The following is an 11441-nucleotide window of genomic DNA, read 5'->3' as shown; positions in this document are numbered from 1 at the left end:
GTCCCGGGTTGGATTATCTTGGCGCTTACTCTCTTGTATTTATTTCTCTTTGCAAAGTACAAAGGAGGCCTAGAACGATTTTCAACTGCAGTGGTATCTTTTCAAATCCCTTGGGATTAGTGTTTGTTCTCTAGTGTGGTGCTGTTATTGTGGCTTGCTTCCCATTCATGGGCCTGTCCGTGAAAGGGAGATGTTGTTGCGACTCCCTTTAGGGGTTTTCTCTTGCCTTGTATATGTTCCCTTTTTATCACCTAGTATAAAAGGAGAAAGCGGAAAAAAGTTCTCTACGGAAGCCAATATCTCAACCCGCGAGAAATATGTACTAGCCTCAAGGCAACCAAACGATTTTTCAGAAAGAAACATAATTCAGAAGAATGTCTATCAAAAGATTGATATTCATATCCGATACATACACCATTTGATTTACCGAACCAAACACCCCCTTCGGGTTCTTGCCAGGAAGCCAGTTCTCATCTAAGTTGATCTGGGAGGTACTTCGACAAAGAAATACGATAGCTCCTTGGTTCAGAGCCATCTGGTTTGCTGGAAATATACTTAGGCAGTCCTTTACAAAGAAATACGATAGCTCCTTGATTCCATCCCCCGGGTTGTGGCGTGAGCGTGGAGTTTCCATGTTTGGGAAGATCTCCATAAAATACTTTCCTATTACAATTCTTGTCAGATTTGGACTCCCATCTCCAATTCTATCATTTTCTAAAGGATCAATCTTTTTTCATTTTCATTGGAATTATTTGTTTGTACAAAAGTCTGACTTAGACATTGAAGAGTCCCGGGTCAGATTATCTTGGCGCTCACTCTCTTGTATTTATTTCTCTTTGCAAAGTACAAAGGAGGCCTAGAACAATTTTCAACTGCAATGGTATATTTTCAAATCCCTTGGGAATAGTGTTTGTTCTCTAGTGTGGCGCTGTTATTGTGGCTTGCTTCCCATTCATGGGCCTGTCCGTGAAAGGGAGATGTTGTTGCGACTCCCTTTAGGGGTTTTCTCTTGCCTTGTATATGTTCCCTTTTTACCACCTAGTATAAAAGGAGAAAGCGGAAAGAAGTTCTCTACGGAAGCGAATATCTCAACCCGCGAGAAATATGTACTACCCTCAAGGCAACCAAACGATTTTTCAGAAAGAAACATAATTCAGAAGAATGTCTATCAAAAGATTGACATTCATATCCGATACATATACCATTTGATTTACCAAACCAAACACCCCCTTCGGGTTCTAGCCAGGAAGCCAGTTCTCATCTAAGTTGATCTGGGAGGTACTTTGACAAAGAAATACGATAGCTCCTTGGTCCAGAGCCATCTGGTTTGCTGGAAATATACTTAGGCAGTCCTTTACAAAGAAATACGATAGCTCCTTGATTCCATCCCCCGGGTCGTGGCATGAGCATGGAGTTTCCATGTTTGGGAAGATCTCCATAAAATACTTTCCTATTACAATTCTTGTCAGATTTGGACTCCCATCTCCAATTCTATCCTTTTCTAAAGGATCAATCTTTTTTCATTTTCATTGGAATTATCTGTTTGTATAAAAGTCTGACTTAGACATTGAAGAGTCCCGGGTCGGATTATCTTGGCGCTTACTCTCTTGTATTTATTTCTCTTTGCAAAGTACAAAGGAGGCCTAGAACGATTTTCAACTGCAATGGTATCTTTTCAAATCCCTTGGGATTCGTGTTTGTTCTCCAATGTGGCGCTGTTATTGTGGCTTGCTTCCCATTCATGGGCCTGTCCGTGAAAGGGAGATGTTGCGACTCCCTTTAGGGATTTTCTCTTGCCTTGTATATGTTCCTCTGTATGGTTTTTTCTCACACTCACAGCTACATAGTAGTAAGGTATTAAAAGAATCTATAATAACAAGCAACTCCTTGGCTATTGCGGTATCACACGTAACTCCCTTATTATAACTAATAGTTAGAAATACAAATTGGTGCACTCTTAATTACATTAACAATTTTTATATAGTAAACATGCTTTTAGGTAATAGATACACAAGACTACAACTAACCACACTTAAACTGATTTTCTCTACAAATAAATGACCGGTTGAGTAATTAAGTGACCCATTCATATGACCAATACAAATTCAGTTACTAGTTATACTTCACCGCTCCTAAATTATAATAAATTTGCAAAATGACTATTAGAACTCTATTGCACGTGTAATTACCAGTTAACCCTTGTAACAAAGATTAACCTAAAGTCTATTCTATCACATCAATACTATAATGGAAATTGTGACGTAGGACATCTATAGCTAAGCGACTTGATCTTTGTCGCCTTTGTGGTCTGTAGGCTCAAGAATGTCCAAATGATTTCTAGCATTCCCTACAAAAATCAGATACTAATTCAGGGGGGAAAAACTACCACAATTAATCCAAGGGGGTAGCGCAATTGTTGAGTAACGAACTTGGTATGAGCCAAAAACTCGGACGTCTTAAATTCGACTCCCACTAGGCACACATTGGGCCATTCACACGGGGTGTTTAGTGTTCTTCACTACTTTCGGTAAAAGTTGAATGGTTCTCATTCAACCCTAGTTGACTTGGTCCATGCGGTTGTGGAGTCAGTATATGCCTGTGGGAATAGTCAGGCCGAACGCCTAAATACCCATTGTTAGCAAAAAAAACTGAAAATAGTAGACCTTGTACCCTCAATGTTGATTTACTGTGACGTGCATGAATAACCTCCACTTAGGGTAGTTTAGAGAGTGAAGTGACTAACTCCCGGGTGAGAGACAGCTCGGTGGAGAGAGAGAAGTAAAACAACTAAACATAACCTTGTTGCAAGTGCTTCCTTAGTTAAACCTCTTGTTAATCGTAGGTCTGACAAATACACACATCTTGATCAACACAAGATGATACAACTTGATTTGTTTACAAAATTTAATTTAAATAAATTGTGATAAAATCAATAAAAATTTGTATGAAAAACAGTGACAGAAAGGTAATAAACCTAAAAGCAGAGATTAAAACCATGAAAACAATTTAAAACAAGATAAAAACAACTAAGAAATTAAAAAATATTTTATACAGTAAAAACAACAGTTCAAAACGATGATAAAACAGGGCAGAAAACATACCAACAAAGGGAGAGAAGTCAGTAAAAATAGAAAACAAAGTAGGAAAAATCACGTCAAGAAGAAAAGGAAAACAGGAATCCCAATATCCCACATGGATTATCTGGAGAGAGAGAGAGAGGTACGCACCTTCATGAAGAAGCTTCAAATTATTTCAGTTTCTTCGCGCACTTAACCAAAAAAATTTCCCCTGTACCTCTGCTGATAGCGTAAGCCATGGGAAGCGCCTTGCGGCTTGATGTTTATAGGTGAGCAGAGGGACGTCTAAGTTAGGGAGGAAATATGCGGCTGGGCGTGTATGAATTTGCCTCATCACTTCTGACTTGTTAGAAATAGGAAAGTTGCGGTCCGAGTCCTCAGGAGCAAGCGCCTACTTCCTGAGAAATAGGGGAGTGGTGGATCCGCTGCAGGAAAGGTTCATTCACCCCGCCCGCTCCTTTTTCGGTAGTAGTTTTAATTCTTTGGTATGGAAGGTTTTTCTGCACTTCCAAAATACTCCCACTGCTTGGGATCATTTACACAAATTTCTCTCATGTAAAATGGAAAATTCAGTCGTATAAACTATAAGCCCACATCACTAGGACAGCAGTTAGCAAAGTTCTGACTTGTGCCTCAATTCTGTCAAAATCTGCTATTTGCTTGTTCGTTCATTTATTCAAGTCTGTTGCCGTCACAAGTTGTGCAGCGGCTCGCAACTGCCTACCTTATTTAAGGGGAATGACTACTTCTTGGTAATGGCACTAAACGTCTTTAATTAGCTGCTATGATTACTAAATTTAGGATTACGACCCGGTCTCAAAAGTATATTAATAATCATCAAATGGAAAATTACAATTAGTAGAAAAGGAACACAAAGCAAGGAAGACAAAATAAATTGCATAAATCGAAATCTAGACCTATGTTGAAGGTCCGAATCAAGCTCATAAGTTATAAAAAATGGAAAAGAATTCCAAATCTTTGAAGTGCAAGTAGTAGTAGCATGCTTGGCTAATTTGTCCGCAGGACTTTGATCTGCAATCATATAACCTTGTAAGCATCTCCAACTCTTTTTTTTGTGCAATAACACTAAATGTTCCTTTGTTCTTCTGGCTATGGCTTTTTCTCTTCTTACATTTTACATTTTTTCCTTTTTTCTTTTTTTAATTTGGTCCGACCTTTATCAACCTTCTTCAGGTGTAGTATATGAATACGAGCATTCTTTTTTTTTTTTTTGTTTTGTGCTAATCTATCCTACAACACTCCTTATTGGGGACTGCAGGGCCAATAGGCAGTCTACTCATAGGGGGGAACACACACCAACACACACTTGTATGTGGTTGGAATCAATCCTCAAACCCCCCAATCATCAGCTTCAACTAACCGATGCTGCTACTAGTGTGCTAGGCAGTGGAACCACTTGACAAGAAAACGCATTTAGGCAACTAATCTGCATGTTTTTTCCGACTTGGCACTTAGCCCATAGAAGAAGCCAGATAGGTGGCATCCCACATAAGTGAACCCATACAAGTAAATCCCAAGGTTTCTTACACAAATTAAGTTTCGAACAATTCAGAGTTAGCAAAATGGAAAAATAAAGCTCTAAAAATTCTAAAGCACCAAAAGGGTGCATGGCAATGCTCGATTTCACCAATAAATTACAAGTTTACAATGGGAGGGTGGACAAGTGGTAATTGAATTTGAGTAAAATTTTGATAAGTAGCATCCTAGAGTCTAGACCATTCTTTAGATATCCAACTGAGGGATTTGTGATTGCCACATTCAAATGATCTAATAACATGGCAAAATTAGGGGCTTGTTTGATAACATTTCTACCGTTTCTATTTCAAGAAATGACAAAAACATAAATTTCCATTTCTAGAAACAGAAACTAATTGAAGGTGTTTGATAAGTCATGTTTCTGGAAGTCGATAGTAACCAGTGAAAGAATGGCCACGAGTCGTTTTCAAAAACGGCGAGTTGATAAGTAGAACTTGTTTCGCCTGGGTCATTTCTTGAACTATAAATAGGTAGAAATTTCAATTTCTATTTCTGAAAACAAATGAAACGAAATAGTTTTATCAAACTCTTTTTGTTCCGTTTCTGCCATTTCTGGACACAGAAACACGTTTCTTGAAACGTTATCAAACGGGCCCTTGGTGAGCCTCCAGGATCATTTTCTATTAAACTAGACTTGACATGACAATCTTACTATAATTAGTAGTAGTCTTTTATTCTTTTTTTTTTTTTTTTTCTTCTTCTTCTCTATATTCAATCTTGTTGCCATATGAATACGACATTGTAGTTAATTCAAATACCCCAGACATTTCTTGTACCTAACTTTTGCTTTTCCTTGAACTTGCTAACTACATTTATTACTAAGACATGCAAAATACACCATTTTCCTAATCTTAGAGTACCCTTGTCTAAATTATCATACTGGCAATTATAGCCCAATGTGAATATGGCATGGCAGGCTATTCAAACACCCCCAAACTTGGGACGAAATTTAGTTGTTGCCCGAGTTGCAGCCAAGTAGCTGCAACCCCTGTGGCAACCAAAGAAATAGAATCTAAAAGGGTATTTTGGAAAATACTATAACCTAGGAGGGTATTTGTGAACCCTAAGGAGAAGTAAATTATTCCATTTCTTTGGCTGCTAACAAAGGGTTGCAACTACGGGTTGCAGTCAAATTTTTTCCCTAAACTTGTACCTAACTTTTGCTTTTCTAAACTTACTAACTATATGAATGACATGCAAGCCATCATCTGCCTAATCTTAAGAGTACCGTACCCTTGTTTAAATTATCATACTTCCCATCACACTACTCACATGATTGCCAATGTGAATCTTTTAAATGACCTCCCAATTCCTCTCTTTTTTCCTTTTTATTTTTCTTTTTTTGCAAACTCAAAAACCCTTAAAGTGTTTCCTGTTATTACCATTTTCTTAATTTTAGATTACCCTTGTTTAACCTTTACATGAAGTTTTTTTCTTAACAAAGAGAAAAAGAAAAAGAAAAAGAGCTGAAAAGATAATTTCATTAAGGGATACATGCAGCAGGGTGTATTGGAACTGCTGTTCTTTCGATTCCAAGTTATTATCTGCTATGCTAGAGAATTGAATAACAAAATTATATTGAAACTTGATTGAAAGACATAATAAGTAAGCCATAATAGGTCATTATTTATCTTTGATATGCATAAGCATTTATATGTAACATAAATAAGAGACTAGAAGATATTCAAATCTTCAATTTCTTCTCAACCTAGAGTTTTTGCCCAGACTATTCCATTCTCATTTATCCAATGGCAGACTTCAATTTGTCCTGGGCCAAAACCTAGCAACTTGAAAGCAAGATGATTTGGATTCCAAGTTGATGTGTCATAGTGGCAAGCCATGATCGCATGATTCACTTTATTCCGAGCATGTATATCAACTACATAAACTTTTACTTTATGTAAGACATGACAATAATATACTTGAAATATGAATGGTTGGCTATGACATAAGGCCGGTGATTCAAAGAGATTTCCATATACAAGTTTTACAGCTCCAATTGTGACATTCTCATAAGATCCTTCGATGCTCTCAGTACTCCATATGCGTAGATAGTGCCCTAATTCTTTGACAACAAAATCGATAAGATCCTCTGCAGAAGTTACACAAGTGCTCTTCTCACCACGAATGGGGTTCTCCTCACATATCTTGAGAGTGCCTTGAATACATTCCTCCATATTTGATTCATCTTCTACACCAAAAAAACTTCTTCAATCCCATGAAATGGGCAAAGGAAAATGGGATTTTTGTTGCCAGAGATCGTGGCAAGAATGATTTATATGACATCGTATCCCTTAAATCAGGGACAAGTATGACACTTCCCTGTTTCACCATGGACTTCCGAAAATATGGCAATCCCCCTTGTCTAGCAACTGAAAGGGGTATTTCATTTGGATAATGATATTTCAGTTTGGCTTCATTCCATTGGGCTATTGGTGGCAAGGTTGTGCTACCAGTTGTGTTATTCACCAATGCGTTTGTAGAACAAGCAACATTAGCTTGCTTACAGAACAAACGCAAGTGGGAAGACAATTGATTTTTCTCTATAAGTTTCATATACACCGCCTCTTGATGTTGGGTTAGTGAAGAAGCCTTTGCAGCTAACCAGTGTGGAGGGTGTGGAAGACTAATATGCTCTTCCCAATAATGCGTGAAGGCATTTTCAGCTTAAGAACCCTATGACTCATGGAAAAAAGATAACAACTAAATAAGAAACGTAAAACATGAGCAAACAATAATCAAGTTGAAATGAATGGAAAATGGAAAATAGAAAAGCATCATTTTTCTTACACTAAAGTGTGCTGCTACTACCAGAAGTCCAAGCAATAGAATGGAATGTGTCATGGTGGAACTGAAACAGAGAATGGAATGAGTTGGCCTTTGCCTTTGCAGAAATGTGTTGGGTTTGTTGTGTAGAGACTGGAGAGGGGTGTTTAAAGTTATAGGAAAAAATTTTCTGTTGGGAAAAAATAAAAAAAGGGGGAAGTTGTGGTCAATCCCCTAAACGGCTAAGCATACACCTGATTTCCTAATTTTCTCTATGGTATTTAGTTTGGTTGCAAGGGAAATTGAAGGGAATGGAAGTGAAAATTTTCAAACCTAAAAAAGAAATTTTTGTAATTGTTTTTACCCTATATGATTGTAAAATTGCTTAAATTTCTTACTATATATACTAATGATACATTTCACGTGTAATTTTTAGTTTACTTTTCTAACTAAATGGATGTGGATACTCTTCTTTTTTTATTTTTTTATTTTTTTTTTATTTTTTTTATTTTTTTATTTTTTTATTTTTTTATTTTTATTATTATTATTATTTTTTTTTTGTAGAAGATGTGGATACTATGTAAAGTAAAATTTGATAATCGAATATGGAATAATTTGGAGTTAGGGACATAGTCACATGAGGTAATCAGTAGTGATTACAACAGTTTCTTTTTTAGGTTTGAAAAAAACTTGACTTACCTTCTCTTTAATTTACCTTGCACCAAACAAAGTGTGAGAAAATGTAAAAATTCTCTTTTACGACCAAGGTTTAAAGAAAAATCCTTTGAAACAACTGCACCCCTCAGCATTCAAATTTTTAAATGCCAAAATTACCCCTTAATTGTGTGTCCTTCTCATTCCATTTTCTTACTTGGCTTAGGTCTTTGTGTATAGCTTATCCGTGGTAAAATTTATTGAAAAAAAAAAAAAACTAATCACCAATGATATACATGTCCATAAATTGTGGAGAAAACCCAACCCCTGGTGTTATCGCTACAATCAAACAAAAGTTAATCTTAAATCCACTGTCAAATAATTGATGCCATTCCCTTTTATCAAGGTGATGCGTTAGGATATCAATATCACTAGAGACAACAATTTTGTCATGTCAGTTTTTTGCTCACATGGAAACTGTGATGTGGTAATTCCAATCCATGCATAACAAGAGTATTGTTTCGATCAACCATTTATTAAAATTTCATAGCTAAATTGAATCATACAGCCAATCGTATAAAAGAAAATTCTCTTCTATTTGTAGTATTTATTTGTTTTTACAATTTGCACGAAAAAAATATATTTTAATATACATTTAAAGTCTGATTCTGCCACCTAGTTAAATCCAATGAGCCACAAACTTGACATATAAGGAAGAGATCTTCACCCTACCTGCCCAAAAATCTGGCTTCACCTCATCTGCCATATGGTAGATATTTAGGTGCCGGAGGAAATTGTTAATCAAGGACAATGGACTGTAAGCATATTGGACTAGCACTTGTTCTGTATGACAATTTCAATAAATATTTTTCTAGGTAAGCCTAATTATATACAAGTTAGAAGGTCAATGGTTGTGTATTTCCCGAAAGCATCTCAACTCTACCCATAACAAAATTCATTTTACTCCAACTATTGGAGTGCCTATGCACCCAAGAAAATGGTATTTACGAATCCAAAAAAAGTGGATTATGAAGATATAGATAAGAACAAAAAATCATCGTTACAAAGACACCAACTAAATCAATAGTATGACATAAACAATCCAAAATGTTGTAAACTCAAATAGTATGTCGAACTCAAAAAGGTAATTACAAATGAAACCAAGAAACAAAAACTCGAGAAAAGCAAATGCAATAAAAGGATTCCAAACCTTTCCCTTTCAAAAGGTTATAGATTACTTAATTCCTCTCACAGCCCTAACTTACCAAAAATTGTGTTGCCCAAAATTTTCTAAAATAGCATTACATCAAGCAAAGTTGATGTGATGTGTAATTTAATTAAGAATATCTTTTTCATGAAGAATTTCAGCCACGCTTTTGAGTTGGATCAGAATAACATCTCATATGGTTGGTTAGAGAACAATTCAAATATCCACTCTAGTAACCAGTTTTGAGACTTTTAGCTCATAATGCATGACCACAGAAGGAAAATTTTGAGAGGAGAAATTTAATCATAGATTAAATTGGTAAGGGAATTTAGGCATAGAAAAGTTAACACAACTTTTATCAAAGAAAGTTTCTTCATTCCACTGGGCTATTGGTGGCAAGGTTAGGTTGGGTTGTCTATTGTTGATTTTTTTTTTTTTTTTTGGGTAGAATTGTTGTCTTCTTCACTTTTTTTTTTTTTCGTTAAAGATCATAAATTTTATTAGAAAACGAAGAAAGAGAAATACAGCTTAAACCATATATTTAATATCCCCCACCTTCGGCATGGCCATCAGCAGGGGAAGAAAAATTTAAGAATAAATGAAACAAAACCTAGAGCATTTGTAGAATAAACAATATTGGACAGAGTTTGACAAACGTAAGTGGGCTTGAAAAGTTATGGATGAAGGATAATTTTTTGAAGTGGCCATGGGCTACTTTTTCTTTTAGACTAGAACTAGATTACCTATTAACGAAATTTTTTTGTGTACAAAGTAAAGATATGACGATAGGAAAGGTTAATTTTCGGGCCTATAGGGTCATGCAGGACAAATGCCGTTTTGTAAACTTTATTTAATTGTATGAAGGTTTCTTTATTCGAAAATATATATATATATATATTGGCATGTTTGTAAAATGAACGCAGGTGGAAAGCCAATTCATTACTATCTATATTTTCATAAACATCACCTCTTGATGGAGGCTTAATGAAGAAACCTTTGCAGCTAATCAGTGTGGAGGATACAAAAGATCAATGTGCTCTTTCCAGTATTGTATAAAAGAATTTTCAGCTTGAGAACCCTAAAATTTCATAGGGAAAATAACAACTAAATAAAAAAGATAAAACAGGACAAACATTAAACAAGTTGAAGGGAAAGGAAATGTTTATCTGTTCATAATGATGATAGAGTCTCTCCAGGTTGGAGGTCTAAAAATTAATGGATAATAAAAGAATCCTTTTTCTCTCTTACCATAGTGCATGGGCTTCTATAGTGTTCAATAATGCAGTTTTCTGATTTTTCTCATTGAGTTTTGCTATTTCAGGGTCTTTGTTGGCACTAAAGGCCAGAAGCATCTTGCAAGGTTTGCGCCACACAAAGGTACAAGGGTACGAAGAGGTAGATGTGTGGGTCAACAGTCCAAAATTGTATAGATGGATTATGCAATGGCATCTTGTTGACTGACCTCTAGACCTTTTTTACTTTCTTCTTAAAATAACTTGGTATATTAAATGTATGGTGGTAAGAATTTCTTGTAAACCAGAAAAATAATGTCTGAAGGCTAGGACCACCAGGGAGGCTGAGTTAAAGTGTAGTGAAAGACAATGTACCTGCGATTTTAATCTTAAAATTTCTTTTATTTTCTTTTCTTTTAAAAAAAAAAAAGATGTTATTTTTATTACACTGAGTATGCTACAATCAGAAGTCCAAGCAACAGATTGGGATGCATCATGGTGAAGCATTGCCATGCACAGCAAAGACAAGACCTTTCCTGGCTAAGGAATAAAAGGAGGAGGAAATTTAAAGAGCACCACATAGAACCTAGCTAGCAGTTTGTGCAATTACCAAGTGCATCAGTTAAAAATTGTACAAGTAAGATGTCACTGATGTCTTTGTCATGCACTATAATTCAGAATGTGTCTGCAAAATATATATATATATATATATATATTTTTTTTTTTTTCGCATCGTACAAATTAGAGAGCACAACATACAACCTGGAGAATATTTTGTGCAGCTACATGATGCATCAGTCAAATTTAATGACACCTATTTTAACTCAATAGTGTCTTTGTTAAACGTTGCCCTTCACTTGTTTGTTGCAGTCTGACCTGAAGTGTAGAGAAAATTAACCAGAAACAGCAACCCATTTCCACCATTATTAACTTATGGGAAAGGCTTTT

General features: G+C 35.8%; 1 long non-coding RNA gene across 1 annotated transcript; it reads right to left on the bottom strand.

The window, feature by feature from the left end:
• Positions 1 to 6194: 6194 nt before the first annotated feature.
• LOC122068192 lies at positions 6195 to 7561 on the bottom strand. Its single transcript, XR_006137002.1, has 2 exons — positions 7425 to 7561; positions 6195 to 7310 (listed from the first exon to the last, which is right to left on the bottom strand). It is a non-coding gene; the product is annotated as an uncharacterized LOC122068192 (long non-coding RNA).
• Between the last annotated feature and the right edge of the window lie 3880 nt (positions 7562 to 11441).

This window comes from Macadamia integrifolia, unplaced genomic scaffold (assembly GCF_013358625.1).
Source record: "Macadamia integrifolia cultivar HAES 741 unplaced genomic scaffold, SCU_Mint_v3 scaffold3529, whole genome shotgun sequence".
NCBI classification, from domain to species: domain Eukaryota; kingdom Viridiplantae; phylum Streptophyta; class Magnoliopsida; order Proteales; family Proteaceae; genus Macadamia; species Macadamia integrifolia.
Note: the sequence above shows the minus strand (reverse complement) of the source record. Positions and strands in the feature narration are given on the sequence as shown.